General features: G+C 35.0%; 1 protein-coding gene across 4 annotated transcripts in view; it reads right to left on the bottom strand.

The window, feature by feature from the left end:
- The window catches only part of osp (myosin phosphatase Rho interacting protein outspread), a 255383-nt gene extending 242453 nt beyond the window's left edge, over positions 1–12930 (bottom strand). For all 4 annotated transcript variants that reach the window (XM_081751269.1, XM_081751271.1, XM_081751270.1 and 1 more), the window contains exon 1: positions 12863–12930. The gene's annotated coding sequence lies outside the window, so the exon portion shown is untranslated. The remainder of the gene's footprint in view (positions 1–12862) is intronic.
- Between the last annotated feature and the right edge of the window lie 4538 nt (positions 12931–17468).

The raw sequence follows: 17468 nt of genomic DNA, 5'->3' as shown, positions 1-17468 counted from the left end.
CAGATTGCAACCTTCGTAGTTTTTCTTCTCCTGACTGTTACATACCTGCTCCAAACAGTGGCATATATATATATACCCTTAAGTGATACTTTCTTGAAAACGCTTTCTTTCGAAGTGCTTAGATAGGTATCAATATCTAAGGAGTTATGGTTTTCAACAGATGAAACAATTTCAATCCCTTCACAGCAATTTGGTATTTCAAACCGTTCAAGAGATACAATAAATGTTGTTAATGTTTGTAGGACTGCTTAAAATAACGTTGTTTGTTTATTTACGTGTAGCATTATAGCGATAGTTTTTGGTGGTTGTAACTGCAATAAATTCTTGCATTTGTGTAATTTTAAGCACTTTTTGGAAATACATCGAAAAAATACATTTTCAATTCAATGTAACTTTGTTCCTATGTTTCGAAATGCATCATATCATAGTCATAGTACCCAATACGAAGTTGCACTGTGGCGTGGGAGACCCAGGTTTGATTTCCGGCGGGAGCTCATGTGTTTCGGATTCCATCTTAATCAGTAGGTCCACTTTTCATATAGCCTTGCTGCTGAACGGGACGTTAAACTCAAAATCAACTCAATGAAGTTGTACTGGATGTGTATAGTCCCGTCGATCTTAGTAACGTTTTTACTGATGTAAAGTCCTCCAAAAATTGAATGTTTGTAATACTGTAACATCCTTACTTTGTAACAATGAATAATAAATACAGGACTGTAACTTTTCATTTTACATGTAGACTGGAAATATGTATTAACCTGACCAATGTCATTTGAAAGAATACTTTATGTTGGGTTGGAAACACTGCTAATCTGATAGTATTGTGGGTACATCAAAATATTTTTCCCTTTTGATGTTTGTTACAAAATTTCCCCTTTATACGTACATTATATACATATACAGGGTGGTCGGTAACTCCACCGATAAACTTTGGGAGGTGATTCCTTATATGAAGTGAAATACAGGTAAAAAAAAGTTCTGATAAACATAGGTCGAAAAACGTCTCCTTCCAGAGTTATGAACCGCCGAAAATTCGAAAAATCATGTTTCGAAACGCCCTGCCTTAGAAACTATAGGACCTATCCCAAGCGGTTTAAGGAATTTCACAGGAACTGGTATGCGATCTATCTAAATATCCATGTTTTAACATCTTCCGTTATCGGCGAAACTAACGCGCCTTTAGTACTTAAAGGAGTATCCCAATACCTCAACTTCCTTTTTACAGTTCGTTTCGCCGATAACGGACCACGGTAGAATATGGATATTTAGATAGAGCGCATACTAGTTCCTTTGTAATTCCTTAAACCGCTTGGGATCGGTCCTGTAGTTTCTAAGGCAGAGCGTTTCGAAACGTGAATTTTCGAATTTTCGGCGGCTCATAACTCTGAAAGGAGACGTTTTCCGTCTCACAAAACGGCAGAGGACATAATGGCAGGAGGACAAAATGGCAGGGGACAAAATGGCAGGCGGACGAAATGGCAGGAGGACAAGAAGGCAGAAAGTATAATTTTGAATTCTCGGGTTTTAAATTATTTTGTTTCTTACTTGGTAAATGAAGATATCAACATAAATTTTCGATTTATTCGGGTATTCCTAATTCGCGTAAATTCGGGTATTACTAAAGGGAACAGCTTTTATCTGTATTTCTCACTGTGCTCTGTATTAAAAATTATGTTTGTAATCATAAAAAAAAGCTAGTAGAAAAAAGTGAAACAGATTTGAGGACAATAAAAGTGTATTTGTTGAAATAGTTAATTTCTCATTCTCACTCTCTCTCTCTCTTTCTCTCACGCTCGCATTGGTTCAAGCAGAGCATTAATCTTTTCAGAAAAAGATAGGGAACGGATATATAGGTGGATATTTTTGGTTTCCCCTCAGTTTGGTAACGGTTAGTTTGTGTGACTGTTGTTAGTAACTGTTAGTGTATCATGGAGGTATTAGCGTCTAACAAAGGAGGTGAAAAGATTTTTTTATCTCGGATATTAGTGCACGAGACAATTAGTATTGAAGGAACTGCAGAGTGTTCCTTATAGTGTGTTCTACGATATCCGTTATTATTGAGAATTAAGAAAGATGTATGTAATTAGTCATTCTTACAACTACAAGCTGTTTTTATAATCTAAAGGATATGTTATAGCAGGAAACTAGAAAAAAAAACTTAGTCATTCCGGTAACTGTAAAGGAATTTTATAGGTCTGTACTATGATATGTATTAGTATTGAAGAATAAATAGTAACCATTCTTTCAGTTTTGTACTTACTTTGTTTGCTTTCAATCTATATTTTCTTGTACTTAGAATTGTTATAAGACCAAGATATCAATTGGAAAATGGTTACAAAGAAATAAATTTAAGAAAAAAGTTAAGATTTGGATAACTGATATTTACCCTCTTTTACGTTCTTGGTTCAATTTAGACGTATTTATATGCTTTGGACATTCGAGGCAGAAATGATTAAATCGAGAACCGTTACCTACTAACAAACACAATAGGTGAAACCTAAAAATACGGGCCCTAGGAGTTATAATTTTTGCCAAATTAACTTCCTGCCATTCTGTCCTTCTGCCATTTCGTCCGCTGCCATTTTGTCCTCCTGCCATTCCGTCCGTTGCCATTTTGTCCTCCTGCCTTTATTTCCTGCCATTATGTCCCCTGCCATTTTGTCCTCCTGCCTTTATTTCCTGCCATTATGTCCCCTGCCATTTTGTCCTCCTGCCACTCTGTCCTAAATTCGTTCCTTGTTTTCAATTGGAAATTCAGAAAGTGCCTATGTTTTGTATACTTAGTACAAAGAAGACAATATCTGTTATATGCAATAAACATAGTACAAATAGAAGCATGTAAACCACTATTTCTGTGTAAAAAGAACATGTTACATTTATTTGTAACAACTTTCACGATATTGCGACTTGGTTGTAAAAAGGACGAAAGAAAGAAATGATTTCACTATTTAGAACATGTCTGTGTGTCTGCTTATATGATGTTACACTTTAAATAGCGACAACAAGCCAAAGAACAGGTGAACCATAAATCGTGCTGTCGTCAGCGAATTGTAGGAGTTGACTAATTTGCATGCAAAAGCATCCACTAACAGCCGAAAGGAGAAAGTTTTACACCGTCTGTATTTATCTGTTAGTTTGTTAAGTGTATATATGTGTGTTCGAGAGGGAAAGAAAGAAAAGAAACTTGTCTGTATTTAGATGGGAGTTGGTAAATGAATCTGTATGCATCAAGTATCAACTTGTCTGACAAGTTATATATTTTTTTTCTTTCTGTCTTTCTTTTCCTTCAAACTTGTATTCACGTTCAATATTAAATCAAATGAATGAACATTTCTCGTGCGGCTGACAAATTTTGTCCAACTGTATTAAGTGCAGAGGAACTTGCATAAAACCAGACACAGAACATGACTTTGTATTTTCCCGCAATAGCAAAAAACATATCTTTCGGTGTTGAAAAGAAAAATATATTTGTGTTGACAAAAGTTGAATGAAAGTGCGTTCAGTTTGCTCAGTACTAAAAATCATTTTAAAAAAGTTCATCTTAGTATTTTGCGGATGACCTACCTACCTATCTAGAGAGATGATGCTCACTCACTCACGTGATGATCAGCGTGGCTAGAGAAAGCGCTTCCCGAGGGTGTGCAGGTACAAAGCCAGACATTCAAAGCCTCAAGCCGATGAAATTGGAATTGAAGACGCGGATGGATCCGCCTCCGAAATGTAGTCCAACCCAATTTAAAAAAAAAAAAAAAAACTATTTCTTGTTGTATGTTTTAATCAGATATTTATGTGAACATCTCCAAATTCTATCACGTTATTACAAACGTTTTAAAGGCAGAATAGCGTTTCTAGAGTGCCCTCTTATATATTCAACCATAGTTATTTGTTTTAGTAATAATATTATTGAGTTATACGTACAATATTTCCTATATTTAAAATAAGACACAAATGTGATTCCTTTTGCTGTGAATGAAAATTCGCAACCATAGGGAAGGGAGTTCGCGTTCCTTTGTGACAACCCTATGGTTACAATATTTTGCACAAAAAATGCTCCAAAGTCTAATCAGAGCTTGAGAACTCCCAAGAACTAGAAAAATCTCGGAGTAAATTATGGGCATCTTTTTAAATATATTCACACATCTTTTCTAGTGGTTCATTTAGTCAAAATTTGATCCATACGTGAATACGTAAAATATACAATTGAAATATGTGAAGTGTGTTCATTATACAGCATGTATCAAATAGAATCATCCTGTTTCAAAAGGCTATTATTTTTAAAATAAAAGAACATGGAATTGTAGGTCAAATTTAAAAGTAGCCTATATGTCTAAACATAAGTAATACTTGCAAATGTTTTAGTTAGTTGCAGTAAGGTCCTATCTTGTGCGCCAAGATGACGACTCAGCAACAGACAGCATTCCATGTTCCCGCTACAACGAGTTTAATTCAATACAGACACCAGTTTTAATTTCTTGGGAGGGAGTAAACGGTAGGATTGAGGGGGAAAATGGGGACAACTATTTTTAATATATTAACAAGAGTTTTGGGAATGATCGAAAAACAATGAATCGATAGACTGCGATCTAGGTCAAGAATTTTAGGAATGATCAAAAAATGCATCAAACGATAGCGATCTTGGTCAATAATTAGTTTTTGGATCAGAGCCCACAAAATTTTTGAACGACCCCTAAATCGAGATTTCGTATTTTCTGCGGAAAAAGTACATCATATTGAATTAAGTGATAGTTTCGGTCTGGCTACACTATGTGTAGTTCTACAGATATAAGGCGTACAAAAAATAAATAAATATATTGGATCTTTTGATCCGAAAAGGAGTTTTACATATCGTATTACCTGGCTTGGATTACAACATGCTATGTGGCACGTCTAACTCGGGAAGGGTTTGGATCGACTTCTTGTCCTCCTCTGGCACAGTCATTGGTTTGATTTCGTTATAACTGCAGCATGATTTTTGTCGTTGATTTGGTACTGCTCCTTTCACTGCTCAAAGCATTCTGTGTTGGCAGTTTACATAAAGTGGTTGTTTAATTAAAAGAGAGATCCATATGTAGCATCATTATCTCTCAAGAAGATATTGAAATATTCAGGCAGTTCTTGAGTTGATTTTGAGTTTAACATCCCTTTCAGCAGTGAGGCTACATGAGACGGGACCTACTGATTAACGTGGAATCCGAATCACATGAGCTCCCACCCGGAATCGAACCCGGTTTCCCACGCCAAAGGTGCGTACGCTAACAGCTTAGCCATGGAGGAGCTCTTCAAATACGTTTTGTACGTACCGAAAACAATTCTATTCGTGGTGCATATTGAGCATTGAGAAAAAAAAAATATAGTTAAAGCTGTATATTCAGACATGTATTTTAAAGTTATTCCACGGCTTTGTGTTCGATGTTTTAAATGTCTTTTTGAAATACGATTATTATTTTTGATACACCCTATACTTGTCAACATTTACCTAACTTTATGTTTGCAAAGATATTTAGATATAATATTATCCAATACTGACTACGTCGCGGAATCGGTTACTTAAATTTCATTGAATTATATTGCGACATGCGGAAAGTCAAGAAGAAGGAATGAATGTACGTACTTTCAATGTGTAATGGTACTTAGTAAATTCAATGTGCGTACAGGTATACATCGGGCGGGGGTCGAATACATCCTACGCGCCCTAGTAAACTTTGGGCTGCACAGCTGGACGAGATTGTTTGCACCTGTCTGAATGTCGTACTTGATGTCATTCAAGCCAACGATGAAGAAATACCGGATGATTAGCTTATTTATGTTAGTTTTTTTTTTCAATTATTTCTGGTTTTTAAAAAATATAAACGAATGACTAAAGGAAATGTGTGAGCAGTGAATATTTAGTGTGACTTAGTTGCACATTGATGCAAACAACTTTCTCGACAGAACATGTTAAAAAGGAAATGACTACTAGTTGGAGAAAATATATTAAAAAAAAAAAAAAAAGTTTTAAAAATGTTTCACTAGTACACACAACAAAAGGGAAATTTAAGGGAATTTGTCAAAATGTTTTATTTGCAAAAGTTCTTCCTTCCGTGGCAGGTGTCTGGTGACTCTGCCGTTCTGCTCAACTCTCCTCTCCCCTCTTCCCACTTTCCTCTCGTGTTCCCTGTCCCACTTTCGATGACCTGCTTCGAGTTTGTCGAGACGACCTTCATCACTACAGCCTCAATGAAGGTGGAAGTTTTGCATTCATCCACCCATCATCCATCGATTGGTATTGGCAACAATCTTTTCTATTTGTATTTATTTATTTTCCTTTAATATAGGCTCAACATAAAAATCTCAGAAGCGAAGTCTGAATGGAATATTTCTCTTTCTTATCTATCAACAAACTTTAAAAAGTTCGTTACTACTAAATTTTCTGTTTCTCTTTCTTTCTCTCCCTCTGTATGTCTGTCTGTCTGTTTGTTTGTTTGCGAATTTTTCAATTTTGAGCCCTCCATTCGACTGAGTGTCAAAAACTATTTCAAAGAAGTGATGGAATTTTTCGCGTCACTCTTATCGTTCCCGAGATATTGGCCAAACAAAGTTCCGATTTCGGGAGATTTAAGGAACCATATCTTGGGAACTGGAAGTCATAGAGAGATCATATAAGTGTTGATCAATACCTTAAGAGGATGGTGAACATTTTGGTACCAATTAGTAACCGGTGGCCACCGTTCCCCAGATATTGGCCAAAAAAGATCGAGTTTCGGGAGTAAGGACCAATATCTCGGGAACCGTAAGTCATAGAGAGATGATATTTTGCTATTTTTTTTTTTTTCAATTCTGAGCCCTCCATTTTGAGCATGTCTCTTCGTAAAGCAATATATCGTAGAATTTTAACAGAACTTTTAAACAAAACATGTGGAAAAAATTTAGTACTCAAGAAAATTATAATGGATAGATAAATTACAAGAATTGTTTGATGACTATAATAATAAAGTACATAGCACAATTGTTATAATGCCTGTAGAAATTAATAACAAAAATTAATAGTTTTTATATTTGTTCCGGCAATGCTCTTGGAGCATTTTCAACTTTTTTTTTTCCCTGAAACATTAATGAAAGGAGGAGCTTCGTAGTGTTTTAAAAGCTATTCAAACTCAAGTAACACGTTGATGGAAGAATACGTGAAACTTTAATATGTATAGTTTAACGTTCAGTACGGTATGCCCTCGTCGAAATGAAATGAAATTTTTATGTCCCGCTCTTATGTTCCCATGCTCAAAGAGAAGAATAATTAACGAAAAGTCAATAATTATGAAAAAAACTGGGGAAACATAAAGTGAGAAGAAACGGGAAAACTTAGAGGTACGATGTTGCTAACCACAAATTTATTTTGCCTTAGGAATCGAACCTCGGACCCTGATAAGTCCAAAGAGTAATAATGAACAAAGTGAAATAAAGATTTAACTCACAGACACAACGTCGTTCACCAAAGTTCATGGTCTGAGACCGACCAGGAGTCTTTTGCACCAGGATCGGTCAATCTACCACTGAGCCAATGAGGTTTCATCAAAGTTGCGTACAAGAGCAGATATTCAGACAATTGAAGCTATGAGGACAGTGATGTGTATTTTTCTTAGTATTTGAGAGAACTGCCTTACAGATACCCAGCTATCAAATAAAGTGAAATTATCAGCAAATATGAAAACCCGCAAATTGGAAAATACAAACATCGAACATACGGTTAAACATGAAAAAGCACATATGTTTTACTATAGCAAAAAAAAAAAAAAAAACTATAGAAAAGCGAAAAGCATCAAGACCTAAAATCGAGATATTCTCATTCCATTATTATTATTATTATTATTATTATTATTATTATTATTATTATTATTATTATTATTATTATTATTATTATTATTATTATTATTACAAAAACCTTCATGCTAAAATATAATGCTTCGCTGGTTGTTTTTGGCCATGTGATGAACATTTTTCGAATTCCGAAGCCATGGGAACAGAAGACATGGAATGGAGAACGCTAACACACTGGTGTGTGTACTTATTAAGTATATCCAAACACAAGTTGCATAATAATGGAACAATATGTATTATACACATATATACATAAGAGAGTCAGTAATAAAAAGAACACTCAACGGTCGAGGAATGTAACTCTAATTGAGACTCGCCATCTCAAAAGATATTTTTGTAAATATTATTGTAACCCTGAAAAACTCTTTATATATAGTGTGCAACGCAAGGAGCTGAGATCCTACTCTTTTCAACATAAGAAATGGTCGCACCCTTCCCATTCTCACTTCAAGAAATTATGTCTATTGAAGAGTATGTGTTAGATTGAGGACAGGGCATATGTTTGAGGGTGATTGAGATTTAAATTCAAAGTAGCAGTGTTAGTGTATATTTTTGGAAATGGAGTTTGGTTTTATGATGTGATATGTTCTCAAATAATATTAAAACCGGAAGTTGTAACATATTTCTACCACTTCCGGTTTTAATAGAAATATTTGAAGGGGTTCGAAATATATTCTTGAGACGCTTAATTGATTGCAGAAAACAACTTCTCATCATCTATCATTTTTATCCTATAATGATCAAATTTAAAACCGGAAGTGGTTGATTTCTGCCGCTTCCGGTTCGAATAGAGGGTTAAGAGAGAAGATGGTACTTATTCTTAGAGCGCTAAACCAAATTTTAAAAAAGAAACGTTTCTCGCCATCCCTTATCGTTTTTGCTCCATGTATATAATATTGAACCCGGAAGCTGTAGTGGACTCCTATCATTTCCGGGTTTAGTAGAGTTAAGGATGAAGATGAAATGTATTCTTGGGATGCTTAATCGATTGCAGGAAACTGTATCTCGCTCTCTATTACAGCTTTTGCTCTTTAGATCCTGGTCAAATTCTTTATATATATATATATCAAGGGTCCTTGCCCCCTGAAGCAAAATCTGAAATGACGCTCCTGCTTGTCTCTCGGATGGACAGACACACAGACAGGCAGGGTAAATATACGAGGGGTATTGGTAACACAAACTCCTTAGAAAGTCATTCATGGCACGTAAATCCTTCTTCAATGTTTGGATCACGGTTTAGAAGAAAGGGAGTCATTTTTTTAAAAAATAAATATATTAAAACTTCACAGACAGGACTTGTCTATCAATACTATTACATTTATATGGAAATAGTAGCCTGATTGGCGAAGCGAACTTTATCACTGAGCCATAGTAAACGTGCTTTCATCATCACATTTTACGTATTTTATGTTGGAACAAAGCTTCCTAAACGGAAATGTACAAAATAATAATAAAAATTTCGTCATCAAGAAAGAAACAGAGAGCATGGAATTGTCTTCAAGTTTGGCTAAGAATTTATCAGGAGTCGTCTATTATCTCCGAAACAATAAAGAATTAAATAACCCCAGGAAACAACGATAAAGATACTGTTGCTTTGGTCTCTGAAAAAAAAGCCGCTATCAGATGATAAATGAACCAAACAAAACCCCCAGAGATCATCATTATCAGCAACGCCTGCTACAATATTGTGTCATTCACTCACAGTCACTGATAACACGATTACATATACACAGATAGCGATATAAACAAACAGAACTAGGATTATGCAATTTAAAAACACGAGAAAAAATGTATCACTAACAATTTACAATGAAATCTTGGATAATGGCGACTCGTTCTCATCCGATTTTGTACCAATTAGAACCCAGATGTGTAAGTACTGCACTTACAGAAAGAAGGATTTATGCCCGTTTGGCCTTTTCCCGTTTCGCCTTACGCCCTCAAAACATATTTTGACAGACAACCAATAAGAATGTTAATGAAGGCGGAACGGAATTCCCGTTTCGCCTTATAACATACAAGGGAATTATCACTCCGTATCTGTAACAAAGAGGGATTTATTTTATTCTCAACTGCAACTTCCTTTCAATTTCAGACAAATTAAACTCAAATATCTTACAAAAATATAAATTTTATTATGACACCCAAAATAGCATATTAAGTTTCTATGTGGATATAATATGAAACAGCATAAATATATGAAATTGCATCAATTTCACTGTTCTTAAGTCTAGAATAAGCAAGTATTAAAGTATTAACCACATATGTACAATTAAATATATACATAACAACAAAAACAACGTATAATTTAAAAAGCTATTCTACTTGATCAAGGTACATTTCTTATCTCATTACCATTTCTTATTTGAGGTACAAATATAAATGTAATCAAGAAAGTTCTGTCGTTTTTTTCACCCAACGCCTTCGAACATTGATATGTCACCTAAGATGTACATGAAAGATAAAAAATAGTCCCCTTCAACCAGGGGCGGATCCAGGATCGACTTCTGGGGGGTGCGGTGGGTTTTCTTACTGCTACTTTTAAGGGCTCCAAACTCTGAGATGGGTTTTATTTATACATATAAAATAAGAAAGTTTCCTCTTCTGGGGGGGGGCAATCGCCCCCCCCCCGGATCCGCCCCTGCCTTCAACATCGACGACGTTCTGCCGACATTCCAGAAGGCCATGAATTCCATCGCAGTAGAACTTGGTCGTCCGCGAAGCGAAGAAGATATCAAGTGCATTTAGCACCTCTACTAAGGATTTGAACTGGAGTCCTCTAAGGTAATTGTCCAAGGAATGGAACAGGTGATAATCGGACGGTGCAATGTCCGAGGAGTATGGTAGATGCAATAGGGTTTTCCATCCAGGGAGAAGAATGGTGGCCCGAGTCATCCTAACAAGTGAAACTTAGCGTTGTAATGTAACAGGAGGACCCTTTTGTGATTCAGAAGTGATTCCGGAGTTTTGAGTTATTCTTGAACACAGCTCAACTGCTGACAGTACACAGTTTCATTGATGCTCTGACCAGCTGGTAGCAGTTCCTAGTGCATAATGCAGCGAGTAGTCAACCAAACATACAGGAGGACCTCTTCTGGTGCATTGCTGGTTTCTGCTATTTTGGAACCGGTTCATGGGATGCTAACCAATGACGACGGCGCAGTGGAGCTTCGTACAGGACCCACTTCTCATCACATGTCAACACTCTGTTCAGAAATGGCTCCTTCCTCAGACGAGATAGCAAAGAAACATAGGTGTCTGCTCGCGTTGCCTTCTGGCCCGGAATCAAATCATGTGGGACCCATCGACCCAATTTGTAGTGCTTCCCAAGTTGATGGAGGTGCTGCCGAATGGTTTCTCCACTCACACTGAATTGTAGTCCCAGTTTCTCACGTCTGGCCACTGTTCGTCTCAATTGCTGGGGTGCAAGAACTTGGGTAAAAGGGCTTCTTTAAAAAAAAACCTACCCTTTTTTGCCTGGAAATTTTGGGCTTTTTTTTAGTTTAATGTCGTACGATTATTCACCGAGGTTAAGGGAAACGACGGTGATGGTGAAGTGGGAGAAAGACAGTAGTCCGTTCGTACGTTTCCCCTTTCTTTTCTCATAATAACGTGAAAAAAATATTTAATAACTGTATTTTGGGGGAAAATTAGCATGAAAAATTTTCAACAATTAATACAAATTGGTCATTTGATAGGAAAGAAAAAGGGCAAATCATTGATTACAATGGGTTCTCTTGATCCATCGAATTTTTGATCAGCTATTGTAACAATCGTAATCGCCGATCAATCGTAATAAGTAAAAATAATAAAAAATAAAAAATAATAATAATAGTAAGCAACAACCGTATTGAAGTCGAAGCTGGTGGGGAAGTCCTGTAATCCACTTCTATTCTAGAACGAGATACTGTGATGGGGAGCAACCTACATTATGAGGATTGATTTTGCATGGTGGTCTGTGCACTTGCGAAAATGATCGGATTTAACCCCCGGTCCTGTTTCTGTCTTTCATAACCTTCGTGTTGCTTAAGAAGACGCAAAACAAAAGATTAAAAAACTCAATTTAAACCAGTTGAGAATGCTCCAAGAGCATTGCCAGAACGAACTTAAAAAGAATGGAGAGGTGGAGCAGGAAGGATAACTGTCATTGTTCCTAGATGTAAAAGTAAATCTTTTTATCCGCACCTTCTCTTTCTCGCAAAAATTAGCAAAATATCATTTCTCTATGAATTACAGTTCTCGACATATGGCTACTTAAATATCTAGAAATTCGAACTTTTTTGGCCAATATCTGGGGAACGGTGGCCAGTTGGCCAGTAGACAGTTAATCAGTGGCCACCGGTTACCGATAACAGTTCTGTGTGACTTATGGTTTGGCCAGTGGCCACCGATTACTATTCCATACCAAAATATTTACCATCCTCTTAGGTATTGATCAACATCAATATCATCTCTCTACAACTTATGGTTCCCGAGCTATGGCTCGTTAAATATCTAGAAATTGGCCATTTTTTGGCCAATATCACGGGAACGGCAAGTCATAGTGAGAGATGATATTGGTATTAATCAATATTTAGGAGGATGGTAATCATTTTGGTACCGATATTAATTGGTGGCCAGTTGGACAGTGACCACCGGTTACTATTTGGTACCAAAATATTTACTATCCTTTTAGATATTGATCAACACCAATATGATCTCTCTATGACTTACGGTTCCCGCGATAGACTCCTTAAATATCTGGAAATCGGTCATTTTTTGGCCAATATCTCGGGGAACGGTAAGAGTGACGCGAAAAATTTAATCATTTTCTCTGATAGTTTTTGATGCTATATCGAACGGAGGGCTCAAAATTGAAAAGAATCGCAAAACAGACGGACAGACAGACACACAGACATAGAGAATTCAGTAACGAACTTTTTAAGTTCGTTGAAAATGTAATTGTTAGATTTTAATTTCAAAGAATTATAATTTGTAGAATCACAGAACTGTATATATAGTTTTCACTTACCTTCGTTCGATTGAGGGGATTCGAAAAGTCCCAATCTGGTGCCACGAACAAATATCCGCACTTCGATACTTTGCGAGTAGCCTGTAAGTACAAATAAAGAATAAAATGAATATATGTTAACAATATCAGATCATATACCCTGTATATTAAACTAAAACTATTCAATTTATATTACAAGGGAGGAGGTAAGTCTACGAGGATATGTTTTTAAATGACTTTGAATGACTCTACCGGTACAAAGTGTCAGACACGAGAAATATCTATTATATTTTTAATGATGACGATAGATTCTACATCAAATTCATTATTTATTATCGGCTTGAAAAAGGGAAATTTTAGATGAAAAATATTAAGTACCGTCAGTAAAATATATACACACGCATATATATATATATATATATATATATATATATATATATATATATATATAGCCTTTTCACTGGATTACGTAGTGTGATGACTTCGTATTTTTATCGTTGATAAATGTTCTTCACTGTGTTCGTTCAATTACTTTATCAATTTGTATCTGTTATACAATATGAAACAGTGTTTGAGATCTAAGACGAGTGAACTAGTGTTACCCAAGATACTTATAAAATTTCTCGTCTCGTCTCGAATTTAGAAAGATATTTCTCGTCTCGCTCGACTTATAGGTAACTTCAAAATCCTAATAGTGTTTGAATATTAAACTGATTTGTAAGATGATTCTAAAACAAATATCATATTTATATTCACACAGTATGATCAAGGACCAAACAATAATTTGATCGAATAACTCGATCCAAGATTCAAAAGTATGCTTCATTGAAGCCATAAGGAAGTCTATTTAAATATTTTTTTTTTCCTCTGCAAATTATCAATAAACATTCTGTTAATTCATTAAATATTTTTACTCACTTGAGACAGCTAGCTGGCAGGCAAACAGGTGCAACTTTGAAACGAACCAAAAACATATTAATGGATGGATGATGTCAATCAGCAGGGGGTATACAAACTTCATATGTATATGTATCATTCATTATGTGATTAGCGCAGTGACCATTCTTACGAAACCTAAATACTTGTTCGCCTACAGCTATTTAAAACAATCCGCATGATGACCTCAATTTCCACTGAGGAAAAAGAAGTATTTCATTTTTATCACTTAGCCAAGTAATATTAGCATTAAATTCAGAGCAGCAAAACACAATACATTTGCCTGTAAGTTGTCAATCAATATAGGACAGTGTTTTATCTCGTCTGTTTCGATATGTCAATCTTGTTGCAGAATGCGCAGAATCGGTAAATGCATACATAGTTCAGGATAACTAAATAGCTTACAAATACATAAGACAGTAATTACCAATATACAAGGTGGCCCAAAAGTAGGTATACAGTCCCGTACTGATCAACTCATTGCTTTTATATTATTTCTTATTGTTATCCATCAGGTAGACTTAGCTCCTTTATCATTTGTTCTTAATGTCTTTTTACTTATATCTTAAGCTCGGAATAGATGAAGCAAATAAACTTATACGCTAGAATGTTATACTTGATAAATGCAGGAGTATATACCTACTTTTGGGCCACCCTGTATTCTTTTCAATTAAAGATCTAGCTTCTTATTTGAACTAAAGACATTTTGTTTACTTGTGTGCCAGCAACTAAATTCTTTTAAAGATCTTGTTTGAGCCAATGTCATTTTGTGAACAACATCTACAACAGAAGATTTAAGTCTTCGAATAGACATGGATTGTTAAAATTAAAATAAAATATATAAATAATCTTGAGGATAGGGGAAAAGGGGGAAAGTAAGCAAAAACACAACATTTCCGTAGTCTTACTTAAAAGTGAATAAAAATGTAACCAACAAAAGATTAACTCTTCTTCCATGTTCTATAATATCAATGCATATCTTATACAGCCATGGGTCCCTCATTTCACAAGTTTCCTCAGCTGGATATATTTTAATCAATAAATTAAATTTTATGAGTGTTTCATGATTTTATGTGCAACAAATACTATTAAAACTTCCCCTGAGCAACAATATTATTGGACCTTTCCACTCCACGAAACACAAACATATTCTTGTACACCGTTGAAGAAAAAAAAATACCACTCAAAACTTTCTTTTATATATATATACGTAATTTATTTTATACTTATTGTTTCTTCTTGCTATTTAGTTATCGTTCAGAATTTATTCAAGTCTGCATCCATTATCGAATGGCACAACTTCGTTGTACGTTTCATGAGAAGCACTCAAGCTAAACTACAGTTCTACTAACATTTTGTGTTAAGAGGATATTTTATCTCTGAAAGTCGTTCTACTGTAAGTTCGCCATTATATTCAGTTCTTACTGCTTCACCAGAGGAATCATATTCTAGAAAACGTTGTGAGCTACCAAGATCTTAGAAAAAAAAACGACACTTTCTGGGGTTTTTATTTAAAAAAAAAAAAAAGGAATGGAGAAGTATTGATGTTACCTATAATTCTGTAGCAGCCTCCTCGCCGGTTTCGTGGCTCCGGGTTCGATTTCCAGTGGAAGATCACAAAAAAATAATTTCACAATCATGTGCCTTCATTAATCATCGGCCTCCTTTAGCCTAAAGGACATGACCATGCAACTTATATATATATATATATATATATATATATATATATATATATATATATATATATATATATATATATATATATATATATATATATATATATATATAATTTCATGAAAATGCTGTGTAGTTATATCTGAAAATTATGCAACTTCCTATGCATGTTGCTTTGTTGGGTTCTACAACTTCTAGGCTATGATGGGTCTGACGTAGAATCACTCATACTTTCTTCATTCATATATGTTATGGGGAAGAAGTCTTTTAAAGCTAAGTAAGGAATGATCCATCAAATAAATCCAAACTTGCCCTCTCGGCTGGTTTAGTAGCTAGAGCGCGTGTCGGATGCACGGAGTCCCAGTTTTGATTCCCGGTGCAAGAACCTTGAAGGTTGAGCGCATCACAGAGGTTCAAATTCCATCTTCAACTGTAGATCCATATTTCTTATGCTCTTGGTGCTGAAAGCAAAGCTGAACTCTAATTCAGTTAATCAGCCCCTTATAAATGAAAATTCTGTTATCTACATTAAACTCAACTTTAAACAAATTATATATTGTGAAACCAACCCAAGTGTCAATACACTACCTTTTGGTTGATTGCACAGAAAATGATCAATGTACTGCATAAGTGACAATTCAACGGAGCAACAAGAAAAGTCAAAACAAGCAGGAGACTATCTTCGATATTTGCTAACTTAGTATGCGTACAACTTTGAAGTCAGCGCAACAGCCTACCCAAGTGTAAATGAAATGACGCTACAGTCCACTTAATTATCGTCACAAGTATTCTACCATTAATGACACTTGTGCAGTTTGAGAAGATTTTATGGTAATCTCTTGTCTTTCTCTTGTCGTAGGAGACATGATCTTTAAAATATCATCCACTAATTTCAATCCATTTCTTTCCCTCACGTGCTTTCCTTTCACTACGCCTTCTCCGATAATATCCCAATCAATTATTCTTCATTTTTTTAATGCTCTCTAATATTGTTATTCTCTCTGTTACTTTTCTCAACACTTTTTCAATACTTTTACGGTATACGCAGCTAATTATCTACATTCTTTTCCACACCTACATTTTGAAAGGCTATTGCTTTCATCAGGGAAGTGCCAGGGTTACTGAGCTTTGGATTACAAATTCTCATTGATGAATCATTTTATTTAAAAGAGGAAGAAGAAGAAGAAGAAGAAAGAAAGAAGAAGAAAGAAAGAAAAAGGAAGAAAGAAAGAATCCATAAAATACATTTTTTCATTTTAAAAGTGTTTCTCTAAGTGTAGTCGACTTAATAGTGAAATATAAACACTTTTCATTAAAAAAAAAAAAAAAAAACAATTTCAAAAAGCTCTACAAAGTAGAAAATAATTTTAAGAGCGCTAAAAATAGGAAAATAATTTCAAAAAAGTGCTAAAACGTTACTATTTAATATCAATATCAATTTTAAAAAACTGACGTCTGTCCCAAACCAAACAAATTATTACTTAATGTAAAATTAAAGTTTCAATAGTAATTTTAATAGGTAGTGTTAGTTACCACGAGACGAGACAATTCTCGTGTCTCGAAAATGCAGACACACAGTTTCAGAATTTGTTTAAAAATTTGTTAACTCGGAATAAAGTATTTGCCTTCGAAATGTATACCAGCGTTTATTGTTTCAAATCAGGACTATCGTACAAAGAACAGTGAATACCTAAAGTTATTTTTTTTAAAATGATTCTTACAAACAGGTTTCATTTTCATTTTTCATCGATTCGAGTTTAATTATTTTGTGATAGAACTTCAGATTCAAGAAAATTTTTAAGGCATTCATCGCGATTCGTGTTTCAGAAGATTTCGTTCCGGGGTCTGATGGGGATATCTAGGTATAAAAATCCTGTTATAGAAGTACAAACTCTCTTAATGTCAGTTTTATCAGTAACTAACCATGGTGTTTCATAGTCTTTCTCGTTCCGAATAAAGACAGAAACGTGTCAGCCTTTTTTCCGTACTGAATTTTGAAAGGATGCTGTTTTGACAA

This window comes from Thermobia domestica, chromosome 3 (assembly GCF_964235325.1).
Source record: "Thermobia domestica chromosome 3, izTheDome1.hap1.1, whole genome shotgun sequence".
Classification (NCBI taxonomy): domain Eukaryota; kingdom Metazoa; phylum Arthropoda; class Insecta; order Zygentoma; family Lepismatidae; genus Thermobia; species Thermobia domestica.
Note: the sequence above shows the minus strand (reverse complement) of the source record. Positions and strands in the feature narration are given on the sequence as shown.